Source organism: Zingiber officinale, chromosome 6B (genome assembly GCF_018446385.1).
Source record: "Zingiber officinale cultivar Zhangliang chromosome 6B, Zo_v1.1, whole genome shotgun sequence".
In the NCBI taxonomy this organism is placed as follows: Eukaryota; Viridiplantae; Streptophyta; class Magnoliopsida; order Zingiberales; family Zingiberaceae; genus Zingiber; species Zingiber officinale.
This window is the reverse complement of record NC_055996.1, coordinates 82,152,441-82,173,043: the sequence shown is the minus strand read 5'-3', so window position 1 is coordinate 82,173,043 and position 20,603 is coordinate 82,152,441. Positions and strand designations below refer to the sequence as shown.

The following is a 20,603-nucleotide window of genomic DNA, read 5'->3' as shown; positions in this document are numbered from 1 at the left end:
ACTGAGCAGGCGTAGAGGCTGTGAAATCGAATACGAACGAGAGCAAAACTCATGAGTTAAGTGGGAGTGGATCCCTTGAATTGAGTGAGAGTGGATCCCATGAATCGAATGAGAGCGAAGCCCATGGGATCGAAGGCGAATGGGAGTAGAACCAGTGAGTTGAGTGGGAGCAGATCCCGAGAGATTGAAGGCAAACAAGAGTGGAGCCAGTGAGCCGAACTAGAGCAGATCCTGAAAGATCGAAGGGTGCGAGCTCATGGGATAATCTGGATCGAGCCCAGTGACGATACTCTGGTCTAAGACCAATGTGTAAATACCCCGTGGAGGTTTTGATGTGATCAACCAAGTCAAGTTAGATCTTGTTGTTATTTTGATGCCTTGTGTCTAAGTGTGCATGAACTTAGGAGCACAGGAAGTTGAGTGAAAGACGCAGTTAGTGAGAAGGACGGTACAGGAGAGAGTTGACGGACTCAATGCATTCGAGGGACGAGGCGCTGCGAAAAAGTATACTGGTGGACAAGAAGGAGGTGTGCAACATTTCCGAGAGACGAGAAGCCGGGACAGAAGATTGCTCGAGAAGGCCAGAAAATGGGTTCGAGTGAATCCTATTCCAGATGACCGAAATCACCTAAGTGAGCGAAGCCAGAATGGAAGTCCCGGACAAAAAGTCAACTAGAAGTTGACTTTGGTCCAGGTGCTCGGAGCTATTCCAAGCGCTAGGACCAGTCTGATCTGTTGGTTGGTCCTAGGAAGATCGTACCGGTTCCACTATACAAAAATTTTGTACAAGTGTCGAACCTTTCCTAACAACCTATTGTGTTCTTTATAAATTAAATCCGGAATCGCAAACGGAACTTAACATTATTGATTCCAAATTTAACTTATCTATTCTTAGTGGTTTAGACTCGGATCACAAACGATACTTAACATTATAGATCCAAATCCACCTAGGTTACAAATTTAATTAAATATTTATTTCAAAAATTGGCTCCCAGGTCAAACATGGCGAGACACATGACCTTCTTGGGTATGGGAACATCCACCACTGCCTTGACAAAGCCTCTTAATGAAATTTAATATTTAATTTCCTTATATAACCTTAGGTTTAACCAAAAGGAACAATTGAATCACAAGATCGACAAATAAAATAAAAGAAACACAACTTCGAATTACAAATCCGAAAATCTAGAATCTCTAGCCTCTTATGTTTGGAATTCATACAAAGAAAACTAGTATGATACGGAAAATAATTACTAGTTATACCTTTCTTTGTAAGCAATAACCTCTTGATCTTCTACCGTATTCCTCTTCTTATCTCGGACGTTGTGTGGGCAACGATCTACCGAGATGAGAACCACCAACACCTTCCTTCTAGCAAGTTTCGGCCACCAACCTTCAAACTCCAAGGGATGCAAGAGCAAAGCCTCCTTTCTCTCCTTCTTCTCCTAGCTAGAATCGACCACCATGGACTCGTCTTGTGTTGATGCCGCCGGCCACCAAGGAAGAAGAGAAAAGGAGAAGAGCAAGGAACTATGGTCGGCCACCACCAAGGAAGAGAGGAGAGGAAAATAGAATAGAGTTGTTGTGTAAGGTGAGGCACCTCTACCTCCTCTTTTATATTCCTTGGTCTTGGCAAATAAGAAAATTTAATTATAATTAAAATTTCCTTATTCTTCTTGCCATTGGTTAATAAGGAAATTTCAATTAAAATTTCCTTTTACCCCATGCTATGCTCGACCACATCACAAGCTCCAAATAAGGCAAGTTTTAAACACAAAATTAAAACTTCCTTATTTGTTGTAAAATATTGAAAATAGGCGAATATTAATAAGGGAATTTTCTGAAATTTTTGGAAATTTTTCGGGAATTTTTCGGAGCTCGTTGGACGAGTTAACGGGGATCAAGATGGGGCCCGGAAAAGCCTGTTTAGGCTACCCAGTTTTAATAAGGAAAAGTTTTATTTTCTTTTCCTTTTTCCTTTTTTTTTTCTTTATATTTTTTCTTTATTTCCTCTCATCCTCGCCGATTCTCTCATCCTCGCCGTTTCTTCCTTCCCACGCGCGACAACTCCTGCCCGAGCCCTCGCCGCGCGCCCGATCTCCTCCGTGCCCTAACCGCCGGCCCAGCGGTTCTCCTCTTCTTCATTTCTTCTGCCCGACGCCACTGCTCTTCCGCCGCAGAGCCGATTTCTTTCTCCTCTCTGTGCCTGTGCCCGCGCGAAGCCTCAGCCGAGCGAACTCCGGCCTATGCCCTAGCCGCTGGTGACGCACGGAGCAGCGCCGCAAACCCCCCCGGTGCCCTAGCGCCGATCACCGTGCATCACCCTTTCTTCCTCTGCCCTGGTGTGAGTTCACGACCGATTTTCTGTGCCGGCACCCGAGCCTAGCGCCGACGCCGCCACCGGGTTTCTCTTCTTTCTGTGTCCGAACCCTAGCACTGACATTGTCGACCAGCTAGCCACAAGAACTCGCCGGCAGGAAGAACCAGCACCCCCATTTTTTTTTGTCTCTGCCCTAGATTGCCGGAATTCAGAAGATTAGGTAAGTCTTCGGTTAGCAGTAGCAACTCAAGTTTTGGGGTTCCTTTCTGTGCCTAATTCAACTGCATGATTTTTCTTTCAGCCGACCACAGTGCCCTAGTTGGGTGTACTGCCGCCGCTGTTTCTCTGCACAGTGCCGCCGTCGTTCGCTCTATTACCGGCCAGCCGAACCCTAGATCGTTGCTTGCTCACCTGGGCCTAGTTCCCTACTGCTGAAGCCTTTAACCCGTGCCCTAGCAGTGAGGTCACTTGTTCTAATTCCAGTAGCAACCATCTTTTGTAGTTGGATCATGTGCTAATTGTTTTTGGATTTCCAGCAGCCAGGTTTTCAGCTGTGTCAATTGGAAATTCTTCGACCTTGGATTTAAAAGTGATACATCCAGATTTTTAGGTGAGTTTAGAGGTGATTCCATTCTACATTGAATTTCATTAATAGTAATGGATAGTACCAGTTGATTAGTTGATATTAGATTTATAAATGTATTTGTTGTATTCCATTTGGATAAGTTAATTGATGATCCAATTGAGGTTTATAAATTTGGGTTTGTATTTAAGTTAGATTTCAGGGATTCGATTTAGCTAATTAAATTGTATATAATTAGCTAAACCTGTATGTCGTATTGATACAGGACTTTGACGCGAGACGAGTATCTCGGAGTCGGAATTGGACCTTTCTTTTGTCGGAGGCGGGTACTTTGACTTATGTCTTTTGATATGCATAATAAAGTGTTTAACATATAGCAATGATTGTGTTATCCTTTTGATTCGGTTGGTCACTACATGATCTGTTACATGTTGTTTGTTTATTTATTATGCACTGCATGTTATTATTGACCTGACCATACATGCTTTCGGTAGTGACCCAACCATATGATACATCATGTTCAGGACCTAGGGTTTATATGATACCCTATCTGTTTGTGTACCTTCTATCTGATACATTGACTTGTGGTACACCTTTTATTTATGTATGGATCTTGCTATGCTATTCATGAGATTGACATGCTTAGTATCATGCATCATGTTTGCATGCTGTGCGATTGTCGGCTCCACTATGGTTGAGCCCATCGCCAGTTACATGTACTGCACACACCACCACCACCCATGGATTAGTGGTATATCAGGCAGGTGTGTGGCGGTTCTGCTGTTTGGCTCCGTTGGTCTGAGGACTCAGGGTGGTAGCCGGCAGTCAGTTCCGCTCTGTTTGGCTCCGTTGGCATTTAGTGTAGCAGCGTGGTAGCCGGCAGATGGTGGACTCTGTTTGGCTCCGTTGGTCAGGAGACTCAGCGTGGTAGCCGGCAGAGATTTTTCCTCCCCGTCATTGTGTACCGGGAGATGAGAGCCCCATTTATGATTTGGGCCAGAGTACTCCGACAGCATTCCGTCCACTCAGTCACTGTCAGGAGCAGTGATGTCCGAGTGCACGGTCACCATATGCATTTATTGCATTTTATTGTTGTGATTGCTGCACTTATATGCTGCATTTGTATGGATACATTTGATTGACATGCATACAGGATTATGATTATGATTTCTTCGGTCTGACGACTTGTTACCTTTGTACCTTGATTCCGGTTAGTACAGTTATCTCCTGATTTCGTTTCAGTTGCATTTATTCCTTCTCGTATTCAGGAGACTGTACGCATGATTAGTGTTGTTTGTTATTTGTTTTATTATGCATATCAGTTGTACCTGCTGAGTGTTGGACTCACCCCGCCTCCATTGTTGATATTTTCAGGTTGAAGCTGTCCGGAGCAGTTCTGCACGTAGAGCCAGTTCTCTACTAGTTCGTTATTTGTTTTATTTTGGCCTTTTTCTATATCAGACTTTGTTTTAGTATTGTCTTTGGATTTTTCCTATGGATATTGTATGGAGTGATACCTTTTGATGGATTTTTGATATGATATTGGATTTCATTCTACTACGTGCCTGCCTGGACGGCAGAAGAGGTGAGTTCGTTGGATTTGAGCTTTACGAGTGTAGTGGAGTAGGGTGGATTTCGAGTCAGAGTCCTATTGTTATTGATTACTATTATTAACTGCGTGGTTGTGACAGCCAGAGGCTGAATATCTTTATAAACTGCGTGGTGTTTGTTTTTATTTTTGTTATCATTCCAGCCGCTTGTGGCTGATGTATATGTGATATGTAGAAAGTTTCATATTGTCCGCCGTACAGGGGAGATGCTGCCGAAATTTCTTCGGACAGAGACTCCTCTGGGGCGTGACAATTTAGTGGTATCAGAGCAGGTATACGATACTTGCTGTGTGTTCTGGATTTATACGATTTTTGTTTTCGTATTATGGATACTTTGAATAATCTGATATCAGTTTATTGGGTATCAGCGCACCAAAGTTTGGCGATATTTATTTGATTCCCGTGTGTTGGATTTTCGGGATTTATCTGATACCAATTCATTGGTATCAGAGCAGGGTGTGATACCTGCGTTTGGTATTTTAGACATTTTTATACTAGCCCTAGTTGCGAGACAGATTCGTCTGGGCAGTTATTTTGGGTTGCACGGATTTTCCGTTTCGATTTTGTTATGGACTTCCGTTATTGATTTATATGGATTTCCAGTGTTGTTTTTTCTCGTACGGAATTCCGAGGTCAATTTGGGGGCTGGACAGCGACGGAACATCTCCAGACAATAATTAGGTATGGTGTCATTTTGGTAATTGTTTATACCTGTAGTAATATCTGTAATATAATTTAACAGATATGAGGCGATCTACACGTATTGCTGCGAGACGTGGTGCTGGACGACCACGTTCGAGGACCGCGGGATCTCTGGATACGCCAGAGATGCCTTCTGTTGATGAGCTTGTCAGTCAGAGACAGACACAGCCTACTGTGGGTGCGTCGGGCTCTCATACCCCGATGGCTCCTTTAGGGGTACTTAGGAACTCCTATGCTCCTATGATTTAAGATCAAACCGCTGATTAAATATTTGTATTGTACTATCGTAGAAATGGTCCCAGCGTTACATTGATCTACATATTTTCTAACCATTTCACCACTTAAAAACTAGTATAAAGGTTTAGAAGCAAGGATGAGTAACCTTTCCTGAACTGATTGTGTTGCCGTAAACTGGGAATTGAATTTTCCCAGTAAGTTTTGGGGTAAGGTTTAGGCACTGAACTTGGATGCGACACCAAACTATATGAAGCCTTTGGTAAATATTTGAAATGTTGTCTGATGTGGTCACAATTGCATACTTACTTGGAGGTTGAGGCCTTCCTCCAAGTTGTCTTCTGCTTGATATGAAGTCATTGCAGAGACCGCACTAGCAGATTCTTAGTGGCAATTCCTAGCTGGACGTTTAATTTTATAATCTTTGGACTGTAATTAATACTTGGATACCATTGATACCCTTATTGGTCATAAAGAGATATGTAGTCTATATTGGAATTAGCTACATTGTTAGTAAGATATGGTGTGATGCTTTATAGAAGTAAGAATGACCTCAATTAGACCATCGCAGTTATAATTACATATCATATGCATATTGTGTTAATACTGTGTAGTTATAAAGATTTCCATTAGTTATGCAAATGGATTTGGTGGGGTTCTTGTAGAGGTTGTTATATGATAGCTAAGTAGGAACACATGATAGATAATGGAGTCACTGTGAGGAAGTGAGTAAGAAACTTCTGAGCTATCCCGTGTATTAAATAGATATCTCTAAACTTCTGACACAATGAACATATAAGCTATACATCAAACCGCTTCCCATTTCCTTTGTGCAGATTAAATGAATGCAACATGAATGCATTTCCAACAACGTACAAAATCTTGGAATAGTAGACAAGTGTTACTTTGTTAGTCTAAAGGTTGCTGATCAAATATGTTCAGTAGCAAAAGAGTTAGGAAATCCTTCACTTGATGATACCTAATGTATCCGGACTTTGTTTGACAACTGGTTCCATGCTATTAAGGCGGTGTGGCCTAGTTAATATTTTCTGTATTTATTTTGATACAGAAGTCTCTTTCTCACTATGAAGACAATCAAGCCCTGCAATATTTCCATGAGAAATTTACATGGTCCTTTGCAAGGATACAAATGTCATGTTGGGAACTCATGCATTATCACAGTTGCAAGAGAAAAAAAAATTATATCGGATGGTTTATTATGCAATACTGCTCGCTTCATTGAAGGATGTACCTTTTGATATATATGCCAGTTAGATGTTGGTCTTTTTGTTTGGATACATCTGAATTGGAAACATTGTGTAGTGCAATTTAATTTGTGCTGTTTGAATTCCATGAAAATGTTTCTGATTAATATGTATTGGCACCAATATTTAATTCACTGAGCATGCTAGGCTAGAGAATAACCTATTAGCTCAATTGGTTGGAGCGTCATGCATTTATGAGGGATATTGGTAGATTACCCACTTTCAGACCCCAGCGATTGACCGTCTCCTTACCGTCCGGTGATTCATTGGACGTCACCCAGGAGGTCAGAGGTTGCCCGTTAGATTTTGGCAACCTAATACTTACAGTGGATCTTTTAGTATTAGAAATGGTCGATTTTGATATTATTCTTGGCATGGACTGTTTGTCAGCATATCATGCCACAGTTGATTGCCAGACGAGGGTGGTCACATTCCGGCCTCCGAACCAACCCTCGTGGGATTTCACTGGCATCAGAGACGACGACTTATCGATCATTTCGGCGATACAGGCTCAGAGGTTGCTGTCACATGGCTGTCAGGGTTTCCTGTTATCTTTGATCAGTACTGAGGACAGCAGCAGTTCGCAGCTCTCCGACGTTCCTGTAGTCCGGGAGTACCCAGATGTATTTCCAAAGGAGCTGCCAGGTTTGCCTCCCAGAAGGCCAGTGGAGTTCGCTATTGAGTTGATTCCGGGAACCGCACCGGCATCGAAAGCTCCTTATCGAATGGCACCAAAAGAGTTGAACGAGCTGAAGGTTCAACTCCAGGAGCTTTTAGACAGGGGATTCATTCACCCTAGTGTTTCCCCATGGGGTTCTCCGGTATTATTTGTTAAGAAAAAAGACGGCACCATGAGGTTATGTATTGACTACAGACAGCTGAATGCAGTGACCGTCAGAAATAAATATCCTTTACCACGGATCGAGGATTTGTTTGATCAGCTCAGAGGTACATCAGTGTATTCTAAGATTGATCTGCGATCCGGATATCATCAGCTGAGAGTCAGAGACTCAGATATTCAGAAGACAGCTTTCCGTACTCGATACGGTCATTATGAGTTTTTGGTAATGCCATTTGGGCTTACCAATGCTCCAGCGGTGTTTATGGATTTGATGAACCGCATATTTCTGGAGTATCTTGATCAGTTTGTTATCGTTTTCATTGATGACATATTGGTCTACTCGCATTCCGAGGAGGAGCACGCACAGCATCTTCGCACAGTTTTGGAGATTCTTAGACGACATTAGCTGTACACGAAGTTCAGCAAGTGTGCATTCTGGTTATCCTCAGTCGATTTTCTGGGACACGTGGTTTCTAGCAGAGGTATTTCAGTTGATCCTCAAAAGATCGAGGCTGTCACCAGTTGGGAGCAGCCGAAGTCAGTGCAGGAGATCCGCAGTTTTCTGGGACTAGCAGGATATTACCGACGTTTTGTTGAGGGTTTTTCGCGTATTGCTATGCCATTGACACGTCTTACCAGGAAAGGCGTGAAGTTCACATGGTCCGAGGATTGCGAGATCAGCTTTCAGGAGCTGAAGCGGAGATTAGTGTCGGCTCCAGTTTTGGTTCTACCTTCTGGAGAGGACGGATTTGTACTCTATACCGACACTTCTCTTCAGGGTTTGGGCGCTGTTCTGATGCAGCACGGCAGAGTAGTTTCTTATGCTTCTCGTCAGTTGAAGGAGCATGAGAAGAACTACCCAGTTCATGACTTGGAGTTAGCTGCCATCATTTTTGCTCTGAAGCTATGGCGACATCATTTATACGGTATCACATTTGAGATTCTCACTGATCATAAGAGTCTCAAATATATTTTCACTCAGAAGGAGCTTAATCTCCGACAGAGGAGATGGATGGAGTTCCTGAAGGACTACGATTGTACCATTAGCTACCACCCAGGGAAAGCTAATGTAGTTGCCGATGCACTCAGCAGGAAGTCCAGAGCGACTTTGGCTTGCCACCGGACTTCAGTTACGGATTTGATTCAGAGTTTTTCTGAGTTAGACCTTGAGGAGCAGGGATCTACAGAGCAGGGTATTCTTGTTACTATGGTTGCTTAGTCGTCGATCAGGACGAAGATCCGAGAGGCACAGGCTGGTGATCAGCATTTGCAGTTCATTAGCAGTCAGATAGCTTTCGGGCAGCAGACCGAGTTTACACGAGACGAGGAGGGTGTTATATACTTCCGAGGCAGATTATGCGTACCCTCAGTCTCATCCGGTCTTACAGGAGCTACTTCAGGAGGCTCACCGTTCTCGATTTGCGATCCATCCAGGCGGGACCCGTATGTATCGAGACTTGAGGCGTTCCTACTGGTGGAACGGCATGAAGAAAGACATCGCGGATTTCGTAGCTAGATGTCTTGTCTGTCAGTAGGTGAAGGCTGAACATCAGAGACCTGCAGGGTTACTTCAGCGGATTCCTATTCTTGAGTGGAAGTGGGATCACATTACCATGGACTTTGTGGTAGGATTGCCGAGGACACGACGAGGCCATGATGCGATTTGGGTAATCGTTGATCGATTAACCAAATCCGTGCATTTCTTAGCGATCCGGAGGACTGATCCCCTAGATCGATTGACAGATCTATATTGTCGGGAGATCATCAGACTACATGGTGTTCCGTTGAGTATCATTTCGGATAGAGATCCACGGTTTATGTCTCGTTTCTGGTAGAGTCTGCAGCAGGCCTTGGGCACACAACTCCGACTTAGTACAGCTTTCCATCCACAGACAGATGGACAGTCAGAGCGGACTATTCAGACTCTTGAGGACTTGCTGAGATCATGTGTTATGGATTTTGGAGGCAGTTGGGAGGACCATCTGCCGTTAGTAGAGTTTGCTTACAACAACAGCTTTCATTCGGCTATTCAGATGGCACCGTTTGAGGCGTTGTATGGTAGACCTTGTCGGACACCCGTCCTCTGGGATGAGGTTGGAGAGGCCCAGTTGTTGGGACCTCAGAGAGTTCAGCAGGATGCAGAGTTGGTCCGTACTATCAGACGGAGGATGTCAGAGGCGCAGGATCGCCAGAAGAGTTACGCTGATCGGAGACGTAGACCACTAGAGTTCTCTGTTGGTGACCATGTATTTCTGCGAGTTTCACCCACGAAAGGGGTGAAGAGATTTGGCATCAGAGGTAAGCTAGCTCCGCGGTACATTGGTCCTTTCGTGATCTTGGAGAGGATCGGAGCAGTAGCTTACCGACTGGCACTACCACCGTCCCTGTCAGGCGTCCACGATGTATTTCACGTATCTATGCTGAGGAGATACGTGCCCGACCCGACGCATGTGCTGGCAGATATTCCAGTTCCAGTTCAGCCTGACATTACTTATGAGGAGATTCCGGTACGGATACTCGACCGGAAAGAGCGTCAGTTGCGGAACAAGACTATCCGGCTGGTTAAAATCGGATGTCAGCATCATTCAGACGAGGAGGCTACTTGGGAGCTCGAGGATACTATCCGAGCTCGATATCCCCATCTTTTCACTTGAGGTATGTGATTTATTTACCGTTCGGTATTTATACTCTATACCTGTTGTTAGTGTTTGTTGATGGTAGATAACGAAATTTGGGGACCAAATTTTTATTAGTGGGGGAGAATGTAAAATACTGAAAATAGGCGAATATTAATAAGGGAATTTTCTGGAATTTTTGGAAATTTTTCGGGAATTTTTCGGAGCTCGTATGGACGAGTTAACGAGGATCAAGATGGGGCCCGAAAAAGCCTGTTTAGGCTACCCAGTTTTAATAAGGAAAAGTTTTATTTTCTTTTACTTTTTTCCTTTTTTTTTCTTTATATTTTTTCTTTATTTCCTCTCATCCTCGCCGATTCTCTCATCCTCGCCGTTTCTTCCTTCCCACGCGCGACAACTCCTGCCCGAACCCTCGCCGCGCGCCCGATCTCCTCCGTGCCCTAACCGCCGGCCCAGCGGTTCTCCTCTTCTTCATTTCTTCTGCCCGACGCCACTGCTCTTCCGCCGCAGAGCCGATTTCTTTCTCCTCTCTGTGCCTGTGCCCGCGCGAAGCCTCAGCCGAGCGAACTCCGGCCTATGCCCTAGCCGCCGGTGACGCACGGAGCAGCGCCGCAAACCCCCCGGTGCCCTAGCTCCGATCACCGTGCATCACCCTTTCTTCCTCTGCCCTGGTGTGAGTTCACGGCCGATTTTCTGTGCCGGCACCCGAGCCTAGCGCCGACGCCGCCACCGGGTTTCTCTTCTTTCTGTGTCCGAACCCTAGCACTGACATTGCCGACCAGCTAGCCACAAGAACTCGCCGGCAGGAAGAACCAGCACCCCCATTTTTTTTTGTCTCTGCCCTATATTGCCGGAATTCAGAAGATTAGGTAAGTCTTCGGTTAGCAGTAGCAACTCAAGTTTTGGGGTTCCTTTCTGTGCCTAATTCAACTGCATGATTTTTTTTTCAGCCGACCATAGTGCCCTAGTTGGGTGTACTGCCGCCGCTGTTTCTCTGCACAGTGCCACCGTCGTTCGCTCTATTACCGGCCAGCCGAACCCTAGATCGTTGCTTGCTCACCTGGGCCTAGTTCCCTACTGCTGAAGCCTTTAACCCGTGCCCTAGCAGTGAGGTCACTTGTTCTAATCATCTTTTGTAGTTGGATCATGTGCTAATTGTTTTTGGATTTCCAGCAGCCAGGTTTTCAGCTGTGTCAATTGGAAATTCTTCGACCTTGGATTTAAAAGTGATACATCCAGATTTTTAGGTGAGTTTAGAGGTGATTCCATTCTACATTGAATTTCATTAATAGTAATGGATAGTATCAGTTGATTAGTTGATATTAGATTTATAAATGTATTTGTTGTATTCCATTTGGATAAGTTAATTGATGATCCAATTGAGGTTTATAAATTTGGGTTTGTATTTAAGTTAGATTTCAGGGATTCGATTTAGCTAATTAAATTGTATATAATTAGCTAAACCTGTATGTCGTATTGATACAGGACTTTGACGCGAGACGAGTATCTCGGAGTCGGAATTGGACCTTTCTTTTGTCGGAGGCGGGTACTTTGACTTATGTCTTTTGATATGCATAATAAAGTGTTTAACATATAGCAATGATTGTGTTATCCTTTTGATTCGGTTGGTCACTACATGATCTGTTACATGTTGTTTGTTTATTTATTATGCACTGCATGTTATTATTGACCTGACCATACATGCTTTCGGTAGTGACCCAACCATATGATACATCATGTTCAGGACCTAGGGTTTATATGATACCCTATCTGTTTGTGTACCTTCCATCTGATACATTGACTTGTGGTACACCTTTTATTTATGTATGGATCTTGCTATGCTATTCATGAGATTGCCATGCTTAGTATCATGCATCATGTTTGCATGCTGTGCGATTGTCGGCTCCACTATGGTTGAGCTCATCGCCAGTTACATGTACTGCACACACCACCACCACCCATGGATTAGTGGTATATCAAGCAGGTGTGTGGCGGTTCACTTTAGCTCCGTTAGTGCGAGGACTCGGTGGTAGCCGGCGTCGATTCCTTCTGTTGGCTCCGTTGGCATTTAGTATAGCGTGGTAGCCGGCAGATGGTGGACTCTGTTTGGCTCGTTGGTCGAGACTCAGTGTGTAGCCGGAGAGATTTTCCTTCCCGTCATTGTGTACTGGGAGATGAGAGCATTGAGCTCCCCATTTATGATTTGGGGCGGAGGACGAGTACTCAAAGATTCCGTCCACTCGATCCTGTCGAGAGCAGTGATGTCCGAGTGCAGTCACCATATGCATTTATTGCATTTTATTGTTGTGATTGTTGCATATATGCATTTGTATGGATGCATTTGATTGACATGCATACAGGATTATGATTTCTTCGATCTGACGACTTGTTACCTTTGTACCTTGATTCCGGTTAGTCTATCTCTTGATTTCGTTTAATTGCATTTATTCCTTCTCGTATTCGGGATATACGCATGATTAGTGTTGTTTGTTATTTGTTTTATTATGCATATCAGTTGTACTCTGAGTGTTGGACTCACCCGCCTCCATTGTTGATATTTTCAGGTTGAAGTTGTCCGGAGCTCGCTGGCCCCCATCTGCACGTAGAGCCAGTTCTCTACTAGTTTGTTATTTGTTTTTATTTGGCCTTTTTCTATATCAGACTTTGTTTTAGTATTGTCTTTGGATTTTTCCTATGGATATTGTATGGAGTGATACCTTTTGATGGATTTTTGATATGATATTGGATTTCATTCTACTACGTGCCTTCCTGGACGGCAGAAGAGGTGAGTTCGTTGGATTTGAGCTTTACGAGTGTAGTGGAGTAGGGTGGATTTCGAGTCAGAGTCCTATTGTTATTGATTACTATTATTAACTGCGTGGTTGTGACAGCCAGAGGCTGAATATCTTTATAAACTGCGTGGTGTTTGTTTTTTTTATTTTTGTTATCATTCTAGCCGCTTGTGGCTGATGTATATGTGATATGTAGAAAGTTTCATATTGTCCGCCGTGTAACGACCCAATTTTCCTTACTTTGAGTTCTAAATATCTTTGAAAATGTATGAAAATACTTTTTAAATATTCTAGGGATTTTTAAGAATTTTTAGAGTATTTTTATGCAATTTTTGGAGTCCGTTTGACATTTTTACCGGGAGGAGGAAGTTTAAGAAAAAAAAAAAAGAAAAACACAAAGTGCAAGAGCTAGGATTCGAACCAGCTTCTCGGGCCCAAGCAGTAATCGGCCCAACCAACCGAGCTGAGCTCGTTTTATTAACTAAATGTGTGAACAAATATATTTAAGTTATAGGTGGAACCGAATCACCTAGGTTATTAAAGGAGGTTAATTTCTTTCCCGAAACCTAAAAACCCAAATCTCTCTCCCTTCTCACCCACGCGGCGCCGTCTTCTCCTCTCGGGCGAAACCGCAGCCAAGGCTAGGGTTTCCTCCTCTCGACGTCGGCGAGGTGTTTTCCGGCCGATCTCCACTCGTGGGTGATCATTCCGGCAAGGGGAGCTCGGGAAATACAAGGAAAAAGGTGGGATCGAAGCTCCACCGAAACCCTAGAGCATTTCTCTTCGGTTGTAAGTCCAAGAACCCGATGTAAGTGCTTCTCACCTGCGGTAGGAGTAGCTCTCGGGTTTTTATTTTGTGTTTTGTTGTAAGATGAACAACAGTAGCCTTTTATCATAGTATGTGGTTTCGGATTTTGACCTTGATCTAGCAAATTGGTTTAGGTTTTTTGGTTTAAATCTGTTGATGTTTTTTAGTGCACGGGCAGAAGTTTTTTGGGGTTTTCCTTGATTACCACAGCATGCTAATTGGATGGATTACCTTACATTTCAAGCATAATTAAGTAGTTAGATTTTTTTCTTCAAGTTACAGTATGATTAAGGGTCTGTTAAGATTCAAAATGGGGTAGTTTTTACAACTTGTTGTGGGGAAAACCGTTACTGCCGTGAGCTGATTAAAAGTTGTTCCTTATGACCATGTATTCTTCTTTTAGTGGCTGTGGAATTCTGTTGAATTCGGTTTGAACATATCCTGTTACATTTCAGTGATATAGTTGTTCTTTTTTTAAAATTATTGTGGAGTTTTTTGTTTGAATATGTACTGGTTAATATTTTTATATCAGTGCCATATAGTTTAGAATCTCTTGTATGCTGAATAAATGAGAGAAGTACAAGTAAAGCAATACTAAGTCACAATCTGATCCTAAATTTCAGAATTTAGAATCAAAGCACACTGAGTGCTTAAATAAATGTCAAGGCATTTTATTAGAAGAAGTATTTAAAGAATGATATAAAGAAAAGTATTTTACTTTTAAAAGGGCATGTACCGGACACAAAGTCCAAGGGATGGGCTCCAAGTTGCCCCTAGACATAAGGTCTAGAAGTGTCTTAATGGTTTTGGGATTAGCTACCTCAATTCTCATTAAGAAAGGCGCGCAAAGTGGTACAATGCCGGGCCCAAGTAAAGTTGAATATTATTTTAAAGTATAAAAGTATTAATTTGGAAACAAACAGAACAAGCTCTTTTATCTCAGTTGCAAATTCTAGCAAGTTAAATGGTTGTTTCCTTTAGAGATGCATGATGTAGTTCTATTTGCTATTTTCATGTTGAGCATGTACTCCCTGTTTTCTGTTATGCTTATGCATTCCTTATCGGATTTTGTGAGTAGAAAGCACTTACTAAGCTTTTAGCTTATAGATACTACTTTCCTCCTACTGCAGATATAGATAAAAATAAAGGAAAAGCTAAAGTGGTGTAGAGGAAGGCGACAAGGAGACGTTGATGATGTGTGTGTGTGTGAGGCTGTTTATGGAAGCTTGGGATTTTTGCTGAATTATTATTTCTGCTAATGTTCTTTTAGTTTCAAAAAAAAAAAAGAGAATTATTTTGAAATGCTAAGTTGTGTTTAAATTGCTTCATTTATGTGTTAGAATCAATAAATTGGTAAATGCTTATGCTCATTACCTCTTCTTACTCTGCTGGAATGTTAAACTGCTGGAATGTTAAGTTGCTGGAATTATTCGGATGGTTAAATGCTTGGTTAAATGCTCAGAAGTCTTTATGCATGCTGGAAATTTTATATAGGTTTGTTTTATGGAAGAAAATGCATATGAAAATTCGGTTTTGACTGCTCAGTAGCCTTATGTGATTGCTGGTATGTTGTATGAGTTTGCTCTATGTAGGAAATTGGCATGGGATGATTCGGTGGATATAAGATTAGTATTTTTATGTGCATATTGGTATCTGATATGAGTTTAGCTTAAATGGAAATCTGCCATTAGCAATATTCTGCTGTAGTATTTACTTTTGATATCCAGTATTTATTTCTGCTGTAGTGAAGATGATTCAATGTGTGCTGTTCGGTTCTTGTTGAAAGGAATGAGCAGTAGGGTTGATTAATTCCTTTTCATTCCTGTTAAGATATAGAATGAAATGAATGCAAGATAATTAAGGAAGTACAAGAAGTAGAGATACTTAAGTTTCATTTGTCTATATGTTATACTTGCTTGATGCTTCACTTATTTGCATGTTTAAATAGTAAAAAGAAAAAGAAATTAAAATATCAGAGCAGTTTAAAGTTCTATTAGATATGTGATATGTTTTATACAAATGGATTAAAGCATTTCTAGTGTTAAAAGTAGGTAGTACCAGTTATGTGTAGATAGTAGAATCAGTAGCGGTCACCCTCAGAGTAGTAGTAAGGAGGGTGGTCGTTACAGTTGGTATCAGAGCAGGTCCATTTTCCAGCAACACACACACATCAACATCTACCTTGCCGTCTTCAAGTAAGAAAGTATTTAAGTTCTTTCTTTAGTGCTTTCCTTTATTATTATTATTTGCAGTATGGATTGATTGTTTATAAGTGATTAAGTAAGATAAGAGTTTTTAGCTATTTCCTTTCTTAATATATAAATGTGTATGTTTAGAAAGGGTAGAGAAATTATCAAATTTTCTTATTTGTTTAACTAGATGTCGAGAAGAGGACGTCCCCGTACCGCTCGTACTGAGGACCAAGTTCAGGAGGAAGAGGGGCCAGGCTCAACTGAGCCCAATCTTTCTGAAGTTGTTGCCCAACTTCAGAAACAAGTAGCTGAGCAGCAGCAAGTAATTGCCAATCTGATGGCAAATCAACAACCAGTTCCTCCTACTCCTCAAACAGTAATTGTGGAGACTCCAGTGGTAACTGAGGTCCCACCAGCTGCCCAAGGAGTCGTCACAGCATCCCAGAGACAAGAAGCCTACCTCATACAGTGGCTGAAACTGAAACCAGAGAGCTTCTCAGGCACGACTGAGCCCTGGGATGCCCAGGCTTGGTTCAAAACACTGGAGAGCACCATGGAGCTTCTTGACTGGCCAGAAGCCGAGAAAGTCAAGTGTGCCTCCTTCTGCCTGACTGGAGACGCACGCATGTGGTGGGAGAGAGTAAAGAGCAAGAGGGCAATCAATCAGATGAGATGGATTGATTTTGAGACAGAATTCTACGACGAGTTCTTTCGCCAAAAGATCACCAATAAGCACTACGAGGAGTTTATGGAGTTCAGACAGGGGGATCTGACAGTGGAGGAAGCAGTTAAAAGATTCAACAGGCTAGCTCGTCTCTGCCCAGAACTAGTAAGTACAGAGAAGGAGCGAGTCAGACTAATGCTCAGAATGCTGAAGCCTGTGATATCACTTAATGTGAGGAACCCCTGACTGGAGAAGAGTTGGTCAGTAGAGCCTTAGTAGCTGAGCACTATCTGAACAGCATGAAGGCACAAAGAGAGCAGCACAAGCCAATCAAGATGGAGACCAAGACTGGGGGAAATCAGAAACCCCAGTTAAATAATCAGAACTGGAAAGGCAAGGGTACTAAAAGGAAGCAGTGAGATTCAGGAAGTAACCAGAAGGGAGGACCAGAAACCAAACAGACTAAGCTCTTTCCCTGCCCCAAATGTGGGAGAACACATCCAGGAGCCTGCCTCTTGGGTAAGACTGGATGTTATTCTTGTGGTCAAGAAGGACACATGGCTAAACAGTGTCCTAACAAGTTCAAAGCACCTCAGCCACAGCCAATACAATATGGAGGCAAGCCTCAGTTACATTACATGCCTGCAACTCTGGAAGGACCTCAGATCAGTCAAGGAATGTTGGAAGCTCCACCAGTTCCAGCCAATGCCAGAGTATTCTCCCTTACTAAAGAGGAAGCTGCTAGTGCCTCCACGGTCGTAACAGGTCAAGTAGTTATTTTTCAGCATATAGCTACTGCACTATTTGATACTGGGGCGACCCATTCTTTTGTATCCATACCTTTTGCAAAGAATTACAGGTACCTATGGAAAGCATGAATTCCAGGTTCCTGACAACCCTACCTTCTGGGGAAGTCATGGAATCCAGTCAGTGGCTTCGGTCTGTACCAGTCAGAATTTCAGACCGAGAGCTATGTGGTAATCTGGTAGTTCTCGCCATGCAGGATTTCGATATCATTTTGGGTATGGATTTCCTCAGCAAGTACAGTGCTTCAGTGGACTGTCTTAGTCAGAAGGTGAACAATCCTTTGAATTTACAGGAGTGCCAAAGAGGAAGACTCAGAAATTTCTCTCTTCCCTCACAGCTCACCAGATGCTAGCTAAAGGGTGTGCTGGTTTTCTTGCATTCATTGTGAGTACAAAAGAAGAAGAAAGACCTAAGCAGGAGGAAGTTCGGGTAGTCTGTGAGTATCCAGAGGTATTCCCAGAAGAGCTACCTGGACTACCTCCCAACAGAGAAGTGGAGTTTGAGATTGAACTGGTTCTTGGTACCGGTCCAATTTCAAAAGATCCATACCGCATGTCTCCAGCAGAGCTAAAAGAGTTACAAGAGCAACTTCAGGAGCTATTTGACAAAGGCTTCATCCGCCCTAGTCACTCACCTTGGGAGCTCCTGTGTTGTTTGTCAAGAAGAAGGATGGATCTATGCGGATGTGCATAGATTATAGGGCTCTGAATCAAGTGACCATCAAGAACAAGTATCCACTGCCCAGGATCGATGATTTATTTGATCAATTGAAAGGTGCAACAGTGTTCTCCAAGATAGATCTGCGCTCTGGGTACCATCAGTTGAAAGTGAAGGAGAGTGACATACCCAGAACAGCTTTCAGGACCAGATACGGACACTACGAATTCGTAGTCATGCCTTTTGGTGTGACTAATGCACCTGCAGTCTTCATGGACTTGATGAATAGAGTGTTCAGAGAATACCTCGACAAGTTTGTCATTGTGTTCATCGACGACATTCTAATCTATTCCAGAACCCCAGAAGAGCATGACACACATTTGAGAATAGTCCTACAGACCCTTCAGCAAAGGTAGCTCTATGCTAAATTCTCAAAGTGCGAGTTCTGGTTGGAGCAGGTGGCATTTCTAGGTCACATTGTTTCAAAAGAAGGCATTCAGGTAGATCCAGCCAAAGTAGAAGCGGTCAGCAACTGGAAGAGACCCAAGAATACCTGTGGTCAAGCTTCCTTGGTTTAGCTGGGTACTGGAAATTTGTGGAGGACTTTTCGGGATAGCCTCCACTTACAGCCCTCACCAGAAGGACAAGAAGTTTGAATGGTCGATAAATGTGAGCAGAGTTTTCAAGAACTCAAGAGGAGACTGACCAGTGCTCCTGACTGTTCCAGAGGGTGACAAGAGTTTTGACATCTATGATGCTTCCAAGATGGGCTTAGGAGATGTACTCATGCAGGAAGGAAAAGTTATAGCTTATGCTTCAAGACAACTCAAAGACTACGAGAAGAACTATCCCACTCATGATCTAGAGCTGACAGCTGTAGTCCTTGCATTGAAACTCTGGCGACACTACTTGTATGGAGTCCAGTGCAGAATCTTCACAGACCATCAGAGTCTTAAGTACTTCTTCACTCAGAAGGACTTAAACATGAGACAGTGGCTAGAGTTGGTCAAAGATTATGCTGTGAAATCCTCTACCACCTAGGTAAAGCTAATAAAGTGGCGGATGCACTAAGCAGAAAGTCCAGTGCATCCTTGATGTCCTTATCATCATTAGCCCTACCACTGTAGGGTTGTCAGATTTCGGACTTGAAATTATTTATGGGCAACTTTCTGCATTGACCCTAGAGTCAACCCTGCTTGAGGATATACAGAAAAAGCAAAGCGAAGATCTAGATATTCAAAAGATCAAGCAAGGGATACAAGAAGAAGGAAGTTCAGAATTTCGAGTATCAGACAGTGGAATCCTTTATCAGGGAAATCGCCTTTGTGTTCCCAATGATGAAGGGCTGAGAAAGAAAATTTTAGAAGAAGCTCATAGTACACCATACTCCATGCATCCTGGTTCTACCAAGATGTACCAAGACGTGAAACAGAAGTTCTGGTGGTCTGGACTCAAAAGAGATGTAGCTAAATATGTCAGTACCTGCCTGACATGTCAGAGGGTCAAAGCAGAACACCAGAGACCAGGAGGAGTTTTACAACCTCTTCCAATACCAGAGTGGAAGTGGGAAGACATATCCATGGACTTCATAACAGGTCTCCCAAGAACCACAAATGGATATGATGCGATATGGGTGATAGTGGACAGATTGACCAAGTCTGCTCATTTTCTAGCCATCAAAGTGTCTCACTCTATAGAGCAGTTAGCACAGCTGTATATTAAAGAGGTGATCAGACTTCACGGAGTTCCCAAATCTATTATTTCTGATAGAGATGGGCGCTTCACCTCTCACTTTTGGGAGTGTGTACAGACTGCACTAGGCACCAAGCTCAAGTTCAGCACAGCCTTCCATCCTCAGACTGATGGACAGACAGAGCGAGTAAATCAGATCCTAGAAGATATGCTCAGGGCTTGTGCACTAGATTTTCAAGGCAGTTGGTGCTGTGCTTAGCTGAGTTTGCCTACAACAATACCAAGCCACCATCGGGATGGCACCATATGAAGCATTGTATGGCAGAAAGTATCACCTATATCGGCAAGAAGTGGAGAAAGAAGAGAAATGGAAGTAGAGTTGGGCATTCGATGAGATGATAGAAGAAACCACTCGGGTTATTGGAAGATCGACGGAGGATTGAGGCCAGAGTAGAGTAAAAGCTATCTTGACACAGCAAGGCCACCGGAATTCAAGTAGGAGATTCAGTCTTTCTCAAGGTTGCTCCTATGAAGGGAGTGATGAGATTTGGCAAGAAGGGCAAATTAAGTCCTCGCTATGTAGGACCGTACCTGATTTCAGAAAGGATTGGTAAAGTGGCTTATAAGCTGGACTTGCCACTGGACATGTCAGCAGTACACAATGTGTTTCATGTCTCCATGTTAAAGAAGTGTCTTCATGACCCTAGCCAAGTGATTGAACCTCAGTCAGTGCAGATCCAAGAGGATCTTAGTTATGAGAGTAGACCTACACAGATAGTGGATAGAGCAGTCAAGAGACT

The 20,603-nt window shown here is 43.0% G+C and overlaps 1 long non-coding RNA gene across 1 annotated transcript; it reads left to right on the top strand.

Annotated features, from left to right (window-relative positions):
* Positions 1 to 2,479: 2,479 nt before the first annotated feature.
* LOC121990351 lies at positions 2,480 to 2,931 on the top strand. Its single transcript, XR_006114565.1, has 3 exons — positions 2,480 to 2,540; positions 2,622 to 2,783; positions 2,860 to 2,931. It is a non-coding gene; the product is annotated as an uncharacterized LOC121990351 (long non-coding RNA).
* The last annotated feature ends 17,672 nt before the right edge of the window (positions 2,932 to 20,603 follow it).